Genomic DNA, 19,035 nt, shown 5'->3' on the forward strand with positions numbered 1-19,035 from the left:
AATCAGAGGCTCCGTTTTGCTTTTAGAAATTCTTTACGCTGTCTTCTCTTTCAACTCCAGTAACTTCTAAAAAGATAACGCTACTGCTTTGGAAGTTAGTATTAGTAAATGATGAAATGTCAGAGTGTGCAGAAAGTCGGCTCAATTTGATAATCGCTTCATTGCGGTTGCCCTGGAGATTTTTGCTTTTGTTTTTTCGATCGTTACATAGAGTACAGCGTGGTGAGATTGAATAGTGCAATAGACCCTTTCCATTAAAGCCTTTTTTTAAATAAAAATCTTCTCCAGAGTGTGTAAATGCTTTCCATAATTTAGACAGGTTAGAAAAGTCAATCTCTATTAATTATGCATCGTTATCGTTGTAAAGCTTCGAGTATGCTTTTTTCAGCATCTCTTCCTATCAAAACTTTATGTCTAATGTAATTTTGAGGGTTTTGACATATTCAAAGATTTTTTGATGGCCACTTTGGCGGCCATCGTGAATATCTCAAAAATTTCAAACACATAAGAGTTAATTTAACCAGATTCGGATTTACCACCCTCAAATAGGGTAGAACTTTCATTTTATTTTCAATTTATTCATCATTTACAAGTAAAACCTATGTGAAAAATTCCACTTCAAAACTCCTCAGGGATACAAGAATCGAATAAGTCTGATGGGGATTCTTTGGGAGGGGCTTTTTAATTTTGTTAAGCACTATGCATATTTGAGTGGGATTAGTGGGAGCTAGCTACTGGTCAATTCACCCCACTTTAGCCCAAAAGGTTGACCCCTCTGAATTACTGGCACCATTCTCATTGCATGATGAAAATATCTGGTCGGGATAGAGGTTGCCACACCATCCCAGAATCCCCCTCCCCCCTCCTCCTCCCTAAAACAGCCCCTGCAGGTTGAGTTTGCCCAAATAATGTAGAGTGTGGACAGGTATAGGCCTACATAACGAACTTAGAAAAGCTGACAAGATATCTGGTCAGGAATAAGTTGCCAAATTGCCCCCCCCCCGTATTAAAACCACTAATCGCCCCAATCACCCCCCCCCCCCCCCTCCGCAGGTGTAATTTACCCAACGTAACCTTCGGACTATACATGGCATTACATTTAGGCCTATAGGCCTATGGTCTCGGGGCCAAAGTCAGATTTGGAGCGAAATCTTGTTTTACTGTCTGCGCGGTGCTTTTGATGGTTTCATCCTATTTCGAGGGTGCTGAACTCCTGCATCCTTAAGGGTATTTAAGTATTCAAAATGGCCTCCAAAATGGCCACCAAAATCTGAAGTAATCCTACATATTGCCATATAAATGATGAACAGTCGAAAAGGTATAAAGGTTCGAACTCTGATACTGAATCCGGGTAAGGATATGACAACTTTTGTATCAGTGGAGTTTTGACACATCCAAAATGGATGCCGAATGAGAAATTTTGATAGGAAGTATTGAGCTGATTTTCACAACCTTCGACATCTAGAGAAAATTGGATAGCTGGATACTTTGTGGTCATGACAGATTTCCATATTTCTCATAGCATTATAGGCGTACGTTCAGCTCTTCAACTGTTTTGTTGTTGAGTCCTTGTGCGAAAAAGCAAATATGGAAAAAGGAAAATCATGATTGTATCTGTAAGTTTGTTGATTATTTTTCAAATGTTACCTCTTATGTCTGTTGAGACAATCACAGTAGTGTCTGATCCGTCGAGGTGAGAGCTCATAATTCGTCCGGGATTCCCACGGCACGTCAAGAAGAGAAGTTGGCGAACAGGGTCATAGTCAAGGCTCCACGCGCTACAGGCGTCACAGACAGGGAGTCTTGTATATGAGATATTCCTGAGGTTAGAAGCGTACACTGCTCGTCTACTGAAATCCGCCACCAGCATGAACTCTTCTACAACCATCAGATAGATGAATCAGTACAGCAAAGACGAGGAACACCGAATGTAAGAATTCTAGCAGAAGGCAATACTTGTTTTATTTCATTTTCATTCTTTTTTCTTGAGGAGTGGGTACAATTATCACAAATTGATAAGGACATCAAAAATGCTTTGATCGACACCATAATATAGACAAGCGGGATGTATAGATGAGGAAACATCTGCCAACAATAGAATCATACTCTAGGGTGAAAGAAAGTGCGTTGGAAAATGAAAATACTGGAACGCATTTTTTTTTTTTTGCGAAAAAATGTTCAAAACTCAAATTAAACTATGAATGTAAATTGTAAGCCCGTTTTGGTCATCGGAAGAAAAGTGAAAAAAATGTGATAAAGGTGAGAGGGGAGAGATTTTTTTTTTTTTTGGGGGGGGGGCGAGATGAGGGAGAGAAAAGGGGTTGAAGGGGGTAGAGTGCTGAAGCAGGGAGGTGGGAAGTTATCACCTCCCTGGCTGAAGTACTTGGTTCGTGCTCATGTCGCATAATGCTCTTACCTCCCAAACTCCATCGCAAGTTCCCTTAGGAGTGGGGTGCGGGTACGTCCAGAAGAAGAACAGACGTGTGTGCAGAAACAGAGGAGGAGAGAGACAGAAAAAAAAAAAAATCAGTTGTTTCGTCGTAAGCCAAATATATCGTTGCACTTCACATGAGAAATTTAGGTCCTACCTATGTTACGGGAGCAATTCGCGTGCGCAACGACAGGATAATGGCTGGATGGAAACAACCACTCTGTAGTTATGTCTGTGTGTATTTTCGCTGTTTCATTGTAATGTCCAGTAAGAATAATTACCGTCATTTTCAGCGCCTTGACAATGTTGATTTAAGTATTCTTAAGGATTATCTAACTCCTTCTGACTCTGAGGAGAATGTCTTCTCGCAGGCGTATTTGACAATTAATGAATTTAATAATTTTTTAGATAGTAATTTTGAACTCAAACAATTTCATGATAAGATATTTTGTGTACATGTGAATACCCGCAGTTTGTGTCATAACTATGATGAGGTTGCATTGTTTTTAGACTCTCTGTCTGTACAGCCCTCTATCGTAGGCATAACTGAAACATGGTTTCATGATAATATTGCATTGTCTTTGTATAATACTGATGATTATAGATTTGAAGAAAATCATAGAAAAACTAAGCTTGGAGGAGGAGTTGGTATGTATGTATTAAATGATATTGACTATAAGAGACGCATTGATCTAAATGTAAACAATGATTTCATTGAAAGTATTTTTGTGGAAATTGAAAATTATAAGAATTCGTCAATAGTTGGCGTTGTTTACCGACCTCCAAATCAAAGTACTGATGAGTTTCGTTTTTATCTATCTCATATTTTACACGTTGTACATAACGAAAAGAAAATGATATATTTCATGGGTGATTTTAACATAAATTCATTGAATGCCGGGAAAGTGCAAGATGTTAATGAATCTTTAGATATGTTGATGTTGTAATCCATGTTCCTTTCTGTGCAATGCCCCACGCGAATCACAAAACAAACTGCCACTCTTTTAGATAATGTACTTACAAATGATACATGTGTTATTCATTTAGGAGCCCTTTTTACAGATATATCTGATCATTTACCGGTGTTTTGTATTTCTGATAATAGCATTAAGTCCCAAAGCAAGACAAGTTATGAAAAGCGGGATATCAACGAGACCACTATCACTCTTTGTGTACGTATGATGGAGAATGTGGAATGGTCACCTGACGCAAATGATGTTAATAGTATGTATAGTGATTTTTTGATTAAGTTTTCAAATGTTTATAATTTTTGTTTTCCCAAAAAAGTGTGTTACAAAAAAGAATTTAAGAAAGGTAAACCATGGATAACATATGAAATTCGTAAGTTGTGTAAAAGAAAGTGTCGTTTGTATAGATTATTTGTAAAGAATCCGAGTGAACATCATGAGACCGTGTATAAGAAATGTCGAAACAAAGTTACAAATATGATTAAACTTGCCAAAAAAACAACATCATGTCGGACAGCTAAACAAATGTAATGGAAGTACGAAAAAAAAAAACTTGGAATATTATAAATAAAGCAATGGGCAAAGAGAATAACACATTCAAGTGCAATGGAATATTAAAGAATAGTGAGAAAGTATCTCATAAGAAAGAAGTATGCGATATTATGAATAAGTACTTCGTTGATATTGAATATGATTTGAATTCAAAGTTTACACAAGATCTTACTGATAATTTTATGCAATATGTGAAAGTAAATGAACGCACTATTTATTTCAACCCTGTTACTGGAAAGAAATCATAGACATAGTCTGTAACTTAAAATCAACTACCAGTGCCGGATATGATGAAATTCACATAAAAGTTGTAAAGAGAGTTATACATGTGATAGCAAAACGTTTGTGTTTGATATTTAACAAGTGTTTTGAATTTGGTATTTTTCCAGAAAATATGAAAATTGCTAGAGTGATTCCTGTATTTAAAAGTGGAAGTCCGGAACTTGTTTCTAATTATCGGCCAATTTCAGTCTTGCCAGTATTTTCAAAAATATTAGAAAAGTGTATGAATCGTCTTTTTAATTTTCTTACACAGTGCAATATAATACATGAAAATCAATACGGTTTTAGGCCGGGGCACTCCACATCATCTGCAATGGTGAATTTTGTGCATGAAGTTGTAACTGCGATCGAGAATAAAGAATATATGATTGGTGTATTTCTTGATTTAAGTAAGGCGTTCGACACGCGTGATCATAGTATATTGGTACGTAAATTATATGCATATGGAATTAGAGGATTACCATTACAATTACTTAAAAGTTATTTGTGTGAACGTAAACAACATGTAAGCATCTGTAATGATAAATCGATTAATTTAAGCATAACATGTGGAGTGCCCCAGGGCTCTATTTTGGGACCTTTACTATTTTTTGTTATATATCAATGATATTTTTAATGTTTCTGAAACTTTAAAGCTTATTCTTTTTTCCGATGATATGAGCATATTTTTTTCACACAAGAATATTTTAGAGTTACAAATTATTTTGAACCAAGAACTTACTCTGATGACAAAGTGGTTTTATTCAAATAAACTTACAATTAATGTTCAAGAAACTAATTATATGTTATTTACCAAGAAAAAATGTAATAATGATAATTTTTCTGTCAATATCTGTGCCTCTCAGGTAAAACGTGTGTCGGCTTTGAAGTTTTTAGGATTAATACTTGATGAAAATGTTACCTGGAATGTTCATGTAAATAACCTTTGTAATGTGTTGGCAAAGAATATTGGTGTTATGTATAGATTACAGTCAATGCCTAAAGTGTTTTAAAAAATGATTTATAATTCAATCGTTTTACCACATTTGTCATACGGGATCATGATTTGGGGCAATGCATCAAAAACCCAGTTGAACAGAGTTTGTGTCTTACAAAAACGTGCAATACGTATTGTACACTATGCTTCATATCTTGCCCATTCAAAACCAATCTTTCATTTGTATAAGATGCTGCAATTTTATGATATTTATCTTTTACAGTTGGGTATTTTTATGTATTTATGTTATAAAAAGTTCCTTCCAGATTCCCTTTTAGATTATTTTTCGCTGAACAGCACTATACATAATTACGAAACAAGAAATTCTGCAAACTATCATTTATATCACATGCGCACCTCATTTTTCAAAAATTCAGTTATATATCAGGGCCCTCATATATGGTATTCTATCCCTAGAGAAATTGAAGCATCAAAATCCATATACAATTTCAAAATTAGATATAAACACTTTTTATTGGAAGATTTCAAACATAGTTAATTCAAGGCGTATTTTTGTTGTTGCTGTTTTCTGTGCTGTTATCGTCCATACCTCCGTAGTTTTATTTTGTAATGATTGCATTGGTTTGACTTGTTCTGTTTTGTCAACTTAACTGACATTTTTTTCTGAAATCTGTCAAAGGTATGTATGTTGCAGTATATGGGTCAGCTACTCACAAGGGCTTTTTCCTTTCTTGCTGCTTCCCCCACCAATGGCATTGTCTCTGTATGTGGTCATACCGCCATATTATTTTTACTTGTATGTCGTATGTCCTATGCATTTTTCTCTTTTTGTATCTCATTTTGTACTTTCATGTTTTATTGTATGCTCTGTATATTTTTAATGCCTGGTGCAAAATAAACTAAACTGAAACTGAAGTACCAAAATCATCGTGGGTTTCTTTTAATAGCCGTCAGGCTCTTGACGCTGTTGTGTTATTTACATACTAACTTATATATCAATTTGTATCTTTTATCTTTTAATGTGGCGCCCTCCGTACCTTAAGAAACGTGTGAAATTGTTGTCCATTAATCAAGTATATCATGGCATGTCACTGACAAGAAAATGCTCCCTTTGAAAATGCGAAAACGGAAATCAATTCACACACGATCTGAAAGCGTTCTGCATTTACGTTACGACAAGGAATTACCAAGGTGCCTTGGGAAGCCCAAATTAATTTTACTCGCTACAGTAATCAAAACGTTGTAAAATCCTTTCCACAGTTTGTTACGATAATTCTGTCCAGCTCTCTAAATATGTCTTTTTCTTTGTGATAGATTAATAATCAACCAGCAGTAGTCTCATCCAGACCTCTGTAAGATACCCACACTCAAGAGTCAAGGGACATCATGGGTTAAGAAAACAAAGGTAAAAAACAAACCAAAACAATGCATACAAAGCCTCTTTCGTGCTGAAGCCAGATTTTTTTTCTTTTGATAGAACATGTCATAAATGTAATCATACGTTCGTCTGTCTCTCTATTTGTCACGTCTACATGAAAAGAGATAGAAGATCTACAGAAACTGAACAAATATTCAAATATGTTCTTACAAAAAAGTCTAAATTTGATGAAGCCCCCACAACGACACATAAATGGCTTATTTAACGTTTAAAGGCACAGTTTACCTTTGGGAACAGTGATTTAAAGTGGTCAAGATATCACATTTGATGCATACGTGCTGATCTGTTGTATCACAAAACATCCTACCATATAAAATTTTCGCAAGAAAGCCTAGAATATAAAGAAATATCAGTATTATTTCTCAACAAACCATAACTGTTGACTGTTTAGTCTGGAAGCATTCTTATCATTACCATTGTTCACATTTTGTGCAATAGTTAACATCTATTATATGGAATCAAATTTTACAGTGATTGTTTCTATTTCTCACTCACATTTTAGAACTATTTAACGCACTAATGTGTGGATTTTGCTTCATCTGCAAATGGTAAATCATGCCTTTAAAAGTCATGATGACAGACAAGTTTCGTGTAATCATATATTAAGCGAACATCGTCTACATCATAGACAATCAGGACATTATCTTTCTTCCAAGTTAAAAGCATATTCTAAAGAGAAATTGAAATAGCTAAATCCAACACCATATTGCACTCGACTTAGGAATCTCAAAATAATAACTCGTAATTCGGTCAAAAAGTTGGTAACGATGTAGTAAAATACTTAATAAAAAGATTACAAGATACTTACCGTGAACGCGTGGACTATGGGTGAGTAGAAAGAGGAAAGTTGTGGCAACGACTGCTGTAAACATCTCAACTTTGCGATCTTCAACTCATCACAAACGAGTATAGATATCAACCATGAAAGGGGTAATACGCTGGTTTTCTTCAGTGTGTCTCAGTACCTCAACCGATTCACTGCAGCTCGCGGTGTTTAGTACTGACTGGTGAGGGTGGTGCTTCCTCTTACCAATAGGACATACTTCTTGCTGAGGTGTTCAAAGACAATCTGATACTTTAGGCGTATGACGCTCACAGGTCTTTATCTCGAATAGAGCTTTTGGGTATAGGATGGATAGACATCTGGATTGCATGCGCACCTGGGAAACTGGGCGTATTGCTAGTTAAAAACGGGAAGCGGGAGAATATTTGCTTTCGTTTCAAAGCAGAATGAAATTTGACGTGTTGATAGGTAAAATGGGGAACTGTGAAAATATAATTTTTCGTTTCAAAAGGGGAAGAAGAATATCATAACAGGAAAGTGTGGTACCTGGTGGAGACACCTGTCATCCTATAGATCTTGGACTGAGAAGGATTTTTTGAAATTATATCAAAGTTGAGTCCTTAGATCAAGACAAAGGAAGACAAATGATCACATGGCCCCCATGGGAACTCAATTCCGGAAAAAAAAAAAAAAAACAGGTATTAATACCCAATGTTCTTCCTGCGACCGATGTACAAACAATTTGGATGAGCTGTACTCTTTGTCATTCATTGATTAAAGATGTAATTTCAGTCCTATTAAATTTAGATTTTGGCAATTCTGCACATAATAATCATCATTTGATCACGTTTGATATAGTAAATATACACAATAAAACCAGCTGTCTGTACTCCAAAAAGGGATTCTTATTAGAGACATCCCAGACTTGTCTTGCTTTACTGCATTAAAATAACCATGTCTATAGCAACAGCTTTAGATTGTTACAACTTCAAATCAACTATCAAATGTGTGCTTTATGTTTTTGTGTATATCCGTTGTGTTTTATAATTGTCTATACCCTTTGATGGAGGATCTTCAGTGAACTACCTATCTTAAAAGTCAAATGCGCATGCCCTCTTTCAAAGTAACCATAGTATAAGCAAAGCGTACAGCTGACATTAGGAATATCACTGACTCTGGGCGAAATCTTATGCAAATTTGGTCAGATTTCCGAGTGGGATTAAGATGTCTGCCAAGATCTGAGCATGTTTAAGTCAGTGCGAGAGGCAACGTCATAGGGCAGTGGTACAAGATTACATTGGTTATTCAACATGGCACATGGGCAATGTTATCTTAGCAGCCCGGTCTGCTTTGGCCTGTTGAGCAGAAAGACAAAAATGCGAAATGTCATAAGATCATTAAAGTTAATTTTTCTCCTTATGCAAAGGGGGGGGGGGGGTTTGATTAATTCATTTAGGTAGGTTAGGGTAGTCCATTTGAATTGAGTTATACACCATTTTAAAGCCTAGAGTCTGCTCTATCAGAATCTGCCCTTTGACTAAAAATCCAAGTCTGGCGACTTTTTGTTGGTTTTGTGGTGCAGGATCACAATTTATGAATAAATTTCAAATCAAAGTGATATAATGTAACACATCAGAAAATAAAGGCAATCCAGTAGAAAAAAAAAAAGCAGACTGTAAAATTAGTTAACTGTCATGGAATAACAAAGAGAATCGGTAATTATCCTACATTATACAACGACAATAATTGTCGTTTCATATTTGCCCTGACTGACAATTGAATAGAAGATACAACTGTATTTCAGTACAACTAGGAAGGAGAGTCCACAAGTTAGGCCCATGTCTTATATATTTATATGCTACTAACAATTTCGGATTTGTAAGATGAAAATTCTTGGCATTACGAAATGGAAATGAATGAACTCTGTTTTTAAAAACAAAACAAAAATCAAAAGATGAAGGAAGTTGATTTTTAATATATTTAAACACAAACATGAAGAGCATTAATATCAGCCACATTTAGTGTTTTCAACTTATGAAACAATGGATCCGTATGAGGAAAATGACGTGATCCTATACAAACGCGGACTGTTCTTTTTGTAATAATAAAATACATTGCAACTGATTGACAAATTGCCCTACATCGACGTAAATAAGCACTGAATTGATCAGTGTTTTTTAGTAGTAGCCATGATAAAAAAAAAAAATCATGGGCGTACATACTCGAGCAGGATTCGAACCTACGACCTCCTGATCACCGGACAGGCGTCATCTCCACTAGACCACCGAGCTTTCGCCCGACAGCAAGTGTTGGTTCTAATCCTTATAGCATGCAGGGGTACTGCTTTGTTATTCAAATTCATGAATTTCTTCCGTCGAGATGTTTTCATTGCAACTGATTGACAAATTGCCCTACATCGACGTAAATAAGCACTGAATTGATCAGTGTTTTTTAGTAGTAGCCATGATAAAAAATCATGGGCGTACATACTCGAGCAGGATTCGAACCTACGACCTCCTGATCACCGGACAGGCGTCATCTCCACTAGACCACCGAGCTTTCGCCCGACAGCAAGTGTTGGTTCTAATCCTTATAGCATGCAGCGGGTACTGCTTTGTTATTCAAATTCATGAATTTCTTCCGTCGAGATGTTTTCATTGCAACTGATTGACAAATTGCCCTACATCGACGTAAATAAGCACTGAATTGATCAGTGTTTTTTAGTAGTAGCCATGATAAAAAAAAAAAATGAACAAAGCAGTACCCGCTGCATGCTATAAGGATTAGAACCAACACTTGCTGTCGGGCGAAAGCTCGGTGGTCTAGTGGAGATGACGCCTGTCCGGTGATCAGGAGGTCGTAGGTTCGAATCCTGCTCGAGTATGTACGCCCATGATTTTTTATCATGGCTACTACTAAAAAAACACTGATCAATTCAGTGCTTATTTACGTCGATGTAGGGCAATTTGTCAATCAGTTGCAATGAAAACATCTCGACGGAAGAAATTCATGAATTTGAATAACAAAGCAGTACCCGCTGCATGCTATAAGGATTAGAACCAACACTTGCTGTCGGGCGAAAGCTCGGTGGTCTAGTGGAGATGACGCCTGTCCGGTGATCAGGAGGTCGTAGGTTCGAATCCTGCTCGAGTATGTACGCCCATGATTTTTTATCATGGCTACTACGAAAAAACACTGATCAATTCAGTGCTTATTTACGTCGATGTAGGGCAATTTGTCAATCAGTTGCAATGAAAACATCTCGACGGAAGAAATTCATGAATTTGAATAACAAAGCAGTACCCGCTGCATGCTATAAGGATTAGAACCAACACTTGCTGTCGGGCGAAAACTCGGTGGTCTAGTGGAGATGACGCCTGTCCGGTGATCAGGAGGTCGTAGGTTCGAATCCTGCTCGAGTATGTACGCCCATGATTTTTTATCATGGCTACTACTAAAAAAACACTGATCAATTCAGTGCTTATTTACGTCGATGTAGGGCAATTTGTCAATCAGTTGCAATGAAGACATCTCGACGGAAGAAATTCATGAATTTGAATAACAAAGCAGTACCCGCTGCATGCTATAAGGATTAGAACCAACACTTGCTGTCGGGCGAAAGCTCGGTGGTCTAGTGGAGATGACGCCTGTCCGGTGATCAGGAGGTCGTAGGTTCGAATCCTGCTCGAGTATGTACGCCCATGATTTCTTATCATGGCTACTACTAAAAAAAACACTGATCAATTCAGTGCTTATTTACGTCGATGTAGGGCAATTTGTCAATTAGTTGCAATGAAAACATCTCGACGGAAGAAATTCATGAATTTGAATAACAAAGCAGTACCCGCTGCATGCTATAAGGATTAGAACCAACACTTGCTGTCGGGCGAAAGCTCGGTGGTCTAGTGGAGATGACGCCTGTCCGGTGATCAGGAGGTCGTAGGTTCGAATCCTGCTCGAGTATGTACGCCCATGATTTTTTGTCATGGCTACTACTAAAAAACACTGATCAATTCAGTGCTTATTTACGTCGATGTAGGGCAATTTGTCAATCAGTTGCAATGAAAACATCTCGACGGAAGAAATTCATGAATTTGAATAACAAAGCAGTACCCGCTGCATGCTATAAGGATTAGAACCAACACTTGCTGTCGGGCGAAAGCTCGGTGGTCTAGTGGAGATGACGCCTGTCCGGTGATCAGGAGGTCGTAGGTTCGAATCCTGCTTGAGTATGTACGCCCATGATTTTTTTATCATGGCTACTACTAAAAAACACTGATCAATTCAGTGCTTATTTACGTCGATGTAGGGCAATTTGTCAATCAGTTGCAATGAAAATATCTCGACGGAAGAAATTCATGAATTTGAATAATAAAATACATGTAGGATTAACTTTACTTTTACCACAATTAGCTAAAACAATATCACAACAGAATACATAATATGGTAATATAAACCAATCAATCAATCAATCAATCAATCAATCAATCTAATCAATCAATCAATCATTCAATCAATCAATCAATTAATCATTCATTTAATTAATCAATCAATCAATTAATCATTCATTTAATTAATCAATCAACCAATCAATCAGTCAGTCACACTTGTATGCATGTCTAAAGTGGCAGATCGACATAGGAAATATCACCTCCCCCCCCCCCCTTTTTTTTAGGTTTTTGGCATTTTGTTCATGCGAAATGGTCACTGCTCTCTTCCCTTGTTGTTTCCACCACCAGCCCCTTTACTCATGTATTGATGGGTGATTGATTGATTGATTGATATATTGATTGATTGATTGGTCAATCAACTGATTGATTAAGGGGATGAATGATATGAATATTGATTAATTTGGTACCACTACCATATTAATAAATAGCTGGCATATGGTATTGATGTGTCCGTGTATTGTCAAAACTGTGCTTTAAAGATCTTGAAGTAATTACATACTCTAATTCTCACAAATTAATTTAGAAATGAAATCATTACAATTTTAAAGCTGACAAAAAAACTCAGACTATCATAACATTATCAAAATCAAAAGAGCAATGTGTTTGAATGGGAGCACTTACTTGGACTGCTAGCTGAATTTTCCATCTTCTTTCAATTTGGCGCAAGTCATTTTTTACACTCTGGACAAAGAGCATCAGTGTTCAGCCAAGCGTGAACAAAATTATGTTTTGTTGATTGCACTTGATAGATTAGACTATTGGGCATCCATAGATGAAAAAAAAAATCTTCCATATATTTTGAAATGTAATTTAGACAATTGTTTAAAAAGTGTAACTTTTTTTGATACGCCCTGTATATGAGCATTCCAGCTTAAATTTTCATCAATAACTATTCCAGGAAATTTGAAATGTTGTTTCTGTTGAATAAATAACCTATCAATCTTAAAGGCAGTAGGTCGTCGCAGGCGATTCGCAGCTCAGTAGAAAAGCACGACAAGCTGCTCCTTCCGTTATTGTACCCCCGTACGTACCGAATGCCGAACACGACGCTACGCAGCGCACCAGCGAAAACCAGATGGGGCACGAGCGCCATGCGAGCTGTCCACTGTAATTTCAACATGGACGCCCGAATACCTACCGAATGGGGCCGAATGGGTGCATGCACAAAACCGCACAACAGCCATGCGCATGAAAATCTCTCCCGGTCGGGTCCGCGACACAACAAGTAGTGAGAGCTGTTTATGTCGGGTGTACGTACGTACGTATCTGGCTCCAGTCTCTGTTTATATGCACTATGGTGCCAATTTCAGCAATCTAAGCAATAATATTTCAAAATGTCTGAAAATATTATATAACAATATCATAAATTATTCATATATTACGTTGTTTCATACTTGGTATTTATAAATATGCTTTGATGAAGAAATATTAAAACTCTAAGCTTCATGTATAGCAAGTTGCAATGTATATGGCCACATGGCAGGTTGTTATGATCTCATCGTGCAATGTTGTCTGCTGCGTCAGCTGCATGTGTTATACGTACAGCTCACAGTACGTTGGGACGGATCGTAACATAACAAAGTTGATAGAAAGTCGTCGGTACCGGTATGTCAATATCAATATTGTGTGTGGTATGCGTGTACTGTTTGCAATAAAAAGTGCTGTACTGTTTCGGCTTAGCCTTGGCTTTGGTTTAGTAATGAAACCTCACAATGGAGATCAAACAGCCGTCCAACTCGAGGCAACGTATTTACTTGTTTGACGCTATCGACGAGTGGAGAACGCAGAGAGACGTGTTCTTAGCTGGAGGACAAGTAAGAGACCAGAGGAGGAGGCTTCAGCGTCAGCGTGCCGATGAAAAATTTGCTTTCCACTTGCTGGAGTTGCATGAACAGTTTTGCAGGAATTTTTATTTAGAATGTGCAAATTCGTGTTACGACATGCACGGTGGAATTGTGTTGCCACGGCTTAGGCCAATCAACCAACCCCAGCTGGCCAAGTCAACAACTTCAAGGAATCCAGATCCAGATGATGTGTAAGTAGAAGTCTACACATGAATCAATGATTGAAGTGGAATGACTTTTTCTAATCTAGTATCAGTAACTTTAGGGCATTTGCGTTTGATCGACAAGTAGGCCTATTTTTCTATGTATAATTCCGCGAAAAACTTCTCTAAGTTCTCATTTATGTCAAATTATGATAATGCCGTAATTGAAATGACATTTGCTGGGTCAGTTTAACGTCATTAGTCCCATTAAATGAGAAGTTTTTCATATCAATCATGTTATGCAAATTCCCCAAGAATATGATTTAGGATTTGCAAATAATTTTTTTTTTTTAAATGAATAGATCTATCGCAAGCTCCATCATACATGTAGTCTAACCCAATAGATCTGGTAGAACTCTAACGTTTAAACAGGGGAACTATAGGTTCAAAGATGATAGATCTAACACAGGGTTCATACACTTCCACATTTTCAAAATTCCCTGACTTTCCATGACTTTCCAGAGCAGAAAATGTAAATTTCCATGACCATTTTACACGATGTACACATCTTATTCTATAAAGTGTGTAAAAATACATCATCATAATACTAGGAAGCAAAATAAGTGTGTATACAGGGCTGTACACTAACCCATTTTTTCTGCCGGTCCAACCTGTCTCTGTCGAACCAGTATATGCCCCGTTTTACAATTTTTTACTGGTCCGAGCAGAAAATTTACTGGTCAAAAACAACCTAAAAAAACATTAAATGACTTGCGAACTTATTTTGTTTTTAATGGACTACTATTACCTCCCCCCCCCAAAAAAAAAAAAATGTACATTTTACAGATTAGTATTTTGTAAACTTGCATTGTTTATTGCACAAGAAATTGAAAAAGAATAAGAAAAAAAATGAATGTTTGTTTGTGAATTACAGTGTAAAATCAGATCGTATCAAATGCGTTTGTGACTTTTTCTCAACATCGCATATCGGCGCACGTATGTGTTTCTTAACTTGCTGCGTAATTCACACTCTTGGTGCTCAGTTGGATTGCGATGATTTCATGAATTATTTTAGCTGTGATATTTTCTGATGCATGCGCCACAAGGGGTTCTTTATTTTTCTCCCGATAATCTCTTCGCATTTGTGCATGCGTTCTTGAAAGGTACACGGCATGCAGGGCCGAATTCGCAATCCTTTTTGCGCCTATTTCTAACTCAAATATCAGCGGGATTGTGACGATTTCATTAATTACTTCGGCTGTAATCTTTTACGATGCACGCGCCAAAAGGGGTTGAAAATGTGTCCTTTATTTTTCCCGATAAACTCTTCGAATTTCGTAAATGCGATCTTAAAAGATGTACGACACGGCCGAATTCATGATACTTTTTGCGCCTATTTCTACCTCAAATATCAGCGGGGTTGTGGCGATTTCATGAATTATTTCGGATGTAATCTTTTGTGATGCACGCACCAGCTAGAATGGTTGAAAATGCGTTCTTTATTTTTCTCCCGATAATCTCTTCGCATTCCGTACATGCGTTCTTAAAAGGTACACGACACGGCCGAATTCACGATCCTTTTTGCGCCTATTTCTACCTCAAATATCAGCGGGATTGTGACGATTTCATGAATTACTTCGGCTGTAATCTTTTACGATGCACGCGCCAAAAGGGGTTGAAAATGTGTCCTTTATTTTTCCCGATAAACTCTTCGAATTTCGTAAATGCGATCTTAAAAGATGTACGACACGGCCGAATTCATGATACTTTTTGCGCCTATTTCTACCTCAAATATCAGCGGGGTTGTGGCGATTTCATGAATTACTTCGGATGTAATCTTTTGTGATGCACGCACCAGCTAGAATGGTTGAAAATGCGTTCTTTATTTTTCTCCCGATAATCTCTTCGCATTCCGTACATGCGTTCTTAAAAGGTACACGACACGGCCGAATTCACGATCCTTTTTGCGCCTATTTCTACCTCAAAATATCAGCGGGATTGCGATGATTTCATGAATTACTTCGGCTGTCATCTTTTATGATGCACGCGCCAAAAGGGGTTGAAAATGTGTCCTTTATTTTTTCACGATAAACTCTTCGCATTTCGTAAATTTATGCGTTCTTAAAAGATATACGACACGGCCAAAAATCACGATTCTTTTTGCGCCTAATGTTTCCTTAATCTTCAACGGGATTGCGATGATTTTATGAATTATTATTCGGCTGTAATCTTTATGATGCACGCGCCAAAAGGGGTTGAAAATGTGTCCTGTATTTTTCTCCCAATAATCTCTTCGCATTTCGTACATGCGTTCTATACGACACGGCCGAATTCACGATCCTTTTAGCGCCTATTTCTACATCAAATATAAAAGGGATTGCGATTATTTAATTAATTATTTCGGCTGTAATCTTTTGTGATACACGCACCAGAAGGGTTGAAAATGTGGTCTTTATTTTTCTCCCGATATTCCCTTCGCATTTGTGCACGCGTTTTTAAAATTAAACAATGCATGCAGGGCCGAATTCGAGATTCTTTTTGCGCCCAATATGTTTCCTCAAATTTCAACGCGGGATTGCGATAATTTCATGAATTACTATTCGGCTGTAATCTTTATGATGCAAGCGCCAAAAGGGGTTGAAAATGTGTCCTTCATTTTTCTCCCGATAATCTCTTCGCATTTCGTACATGCGTTCTTAAAAGGTACACGGCACGGCCGAATTCACGATCCTTTTTTGCGCCCATTTCTACCTGAAATATCAGCGGGATTGTGGCGATTTCATGAATCAATTCGGTTGTAATCTTTTGTCATGCACGCACCAGAAGGGTAAAAATGTGTTCTTTATTTTTCTCCCCCCCCCCCCGATAATCTCGTCGTATTTGTGCATGCGTTTTTGATAACCAACACGGCATGCAGGACTGAATTCAAGATCCTTTTTTGCGCCTATTGTTTCCTCAAATTTCAATGGGATTGCGTTGATTTCATGAATTGTTATTCGGCTGTAATCTTTTATGATGCACGCACCAAATGAGTCTTTTTTTCTCTCCTCTATAATCTCTTCGCATTTCGTACATGCGTTCTTGAAAGGTGTACGACGTGGCCGAATTCATGATCCTTTTTGGGCCGATTTCTAGTACCTCAAATATGTCAGCGGGACTGCGATGATTTCATGATTTTTTTTTTCTCCCGATTATCTCTTCACATTTTGTGCATGCGTTCTTAAATAGTACACGGAAAGGCCGATTTCGGGATCCTTTTTGCGCCTATCACCATTCTGAACGAATGAAAATATTCATTTGTGAAATGACTGTGTAAAATATAAATGAACGAACAAAAGCAGGTGTATCAAATCACACGCAACTTTTGCATTTAAACGCAAGTGCGTTGCTGAAAAGACTTGCGTTTGATAATCATATGAAACTAAATTGTACGAACCTGAAACTCAATTGCGTTTAAAGGGACTGTACAGTACTGGTTGAGGTGGGAATTCATGTTTTGAACATTCCTAAGTGAGATAATGAAAAGCCTCTTATGAAATATGAAAGAGCATGTAATTTTAAGAAGGATTCAACGTTTATTTGATGAAAATTGGTTTTCAAATGGCTGAGATATCCAAAAAAGTGCTCATAATAAAAGGCGACATGCCACAACTTTATTAGGATCTCTTTGTTTCACCTTGTTTTTGAATATCTCAGCCATTTCAAAACCGATTTTCATCGAATAAACTTTTGATACCCCTAAGAACTGCACGCTCTTTGCCATCTAATAGAGTGGTTTCTGAATATCTCGCAAAATGTTAAAAGCTAAATCCTCACCTCGACCAGAACTGTACACACCCTTTAAACGCAACTCAAAAATCAAATGCAAGTCCATCAAATCACACGCAACGATGTATATTTAAACGCAAGAGCGTTGCAGAGAAGACTTGCGGTTTTCGTACGAAACTAGAAACTGCGTTTAAAAGCATCTCTATACATCTACGGAAGTGCGTTATTGTTGAAAAGACTTGCATTACTTTTTTATGTCGTAAGCAAAATAAAAAACTAAACGCAACTCTGAGAACCAAATGCAAGTCCATCGAATCACACGGAACGCTGAAAAGACTTGCGGTCGATAATCATACGAAACTAGAAAATTGTAGGAAACTTAAACTCAATTGCGTTTAAACGCAACCCTAAAAATCAAATGCAAGTCCATCAAATCACACGGAACGCTGAAAAGACTTGGCGTTTGATAATCATACTAAACTAGAAAATTGTAGGAAATTTTTTTTAAAACTCAATTGCGTTTAAACGCAACTGTAAAAATCAAATGCAAGTCCATCAAAGCACACGTAACGCTGTATTCAAACGCAAGAGCGTTCCAGAGAAGACTTGCGGATTTTGTACGAAACTATAAGAAACTGCGTTTAAACGAATCTCTAAACATAATACGGAAGTGTGTTATTGTTGAAAAGACTTGCATTATTTTTTATTTCGTAAGCAAAATTATGAATTAAACGCAACTCTGAAAATCAAATGCAAGTCCCTCAAATCACACGGAACGCTGAAAAAACTCATACGAAACTAGAAAATTGTAGGAAATCTAAACTCAATTGCGTATAAGCGCAACTCTAAAAATCAAATGCAAGTCCATCAAATCACAAGCAACGCTATATTTAAAACACAAGAGCGTTGCAGAAAAGACTTGCGTTTTTTGTCCGAAACTAGAAACTGCGTCTAAACGTATAATAATTTACGGAAGTGCGTTATTGTTGAAAAGACTCGCATTATTTTTTATTTCGTAACGGAACTTTCGCCGTGACCGAACTTAGTCTGCACTTGCAGGGGAAAGACATCGCAACATTTACACTGACGTTTCAAACTACTGAAACGCATGGTGCTTCACGAAATGTCAATGAAAAATGATAACAAATTATTGTTTAAGTTCGCTATGCCGCAGGTTTAAATCTCAGTCCAAAGTTAAATTAGTCCGACAATGGAAAGAGGTTTGTTTTTACGAAGGTTAGTAGTCCGACAGATATCGTTTTCGGATGAACAAACTTTTCTTCTTCTTTTTATTTCAGCCGGGCCCGCGCCGTACAGAGCGGTAATTAATGTTGCAAATCGGAGTGCGCGAACAATTCATTTTCAGAGTATGGCAATAGAAATTTAAGCAAAACAAATATGGCGACTTAGGGAAGGAAAATCACACATTATTTCAAC

The sequence above is a fragment of the Diadema setosum genome, chromosome 10, assembly GCF_964275005.1.
Source record: "Diadema setosum chromosome 10, eeDiaSeto1, whole genome shotgun sequence".
In the NCBI taxonomy this organism is placed as follows: Eukaryota; Metazoa; Echinodermata; class Echinoidea; order Diadematoida; family Diadematidae; genus Diadema; species Diadema setosum.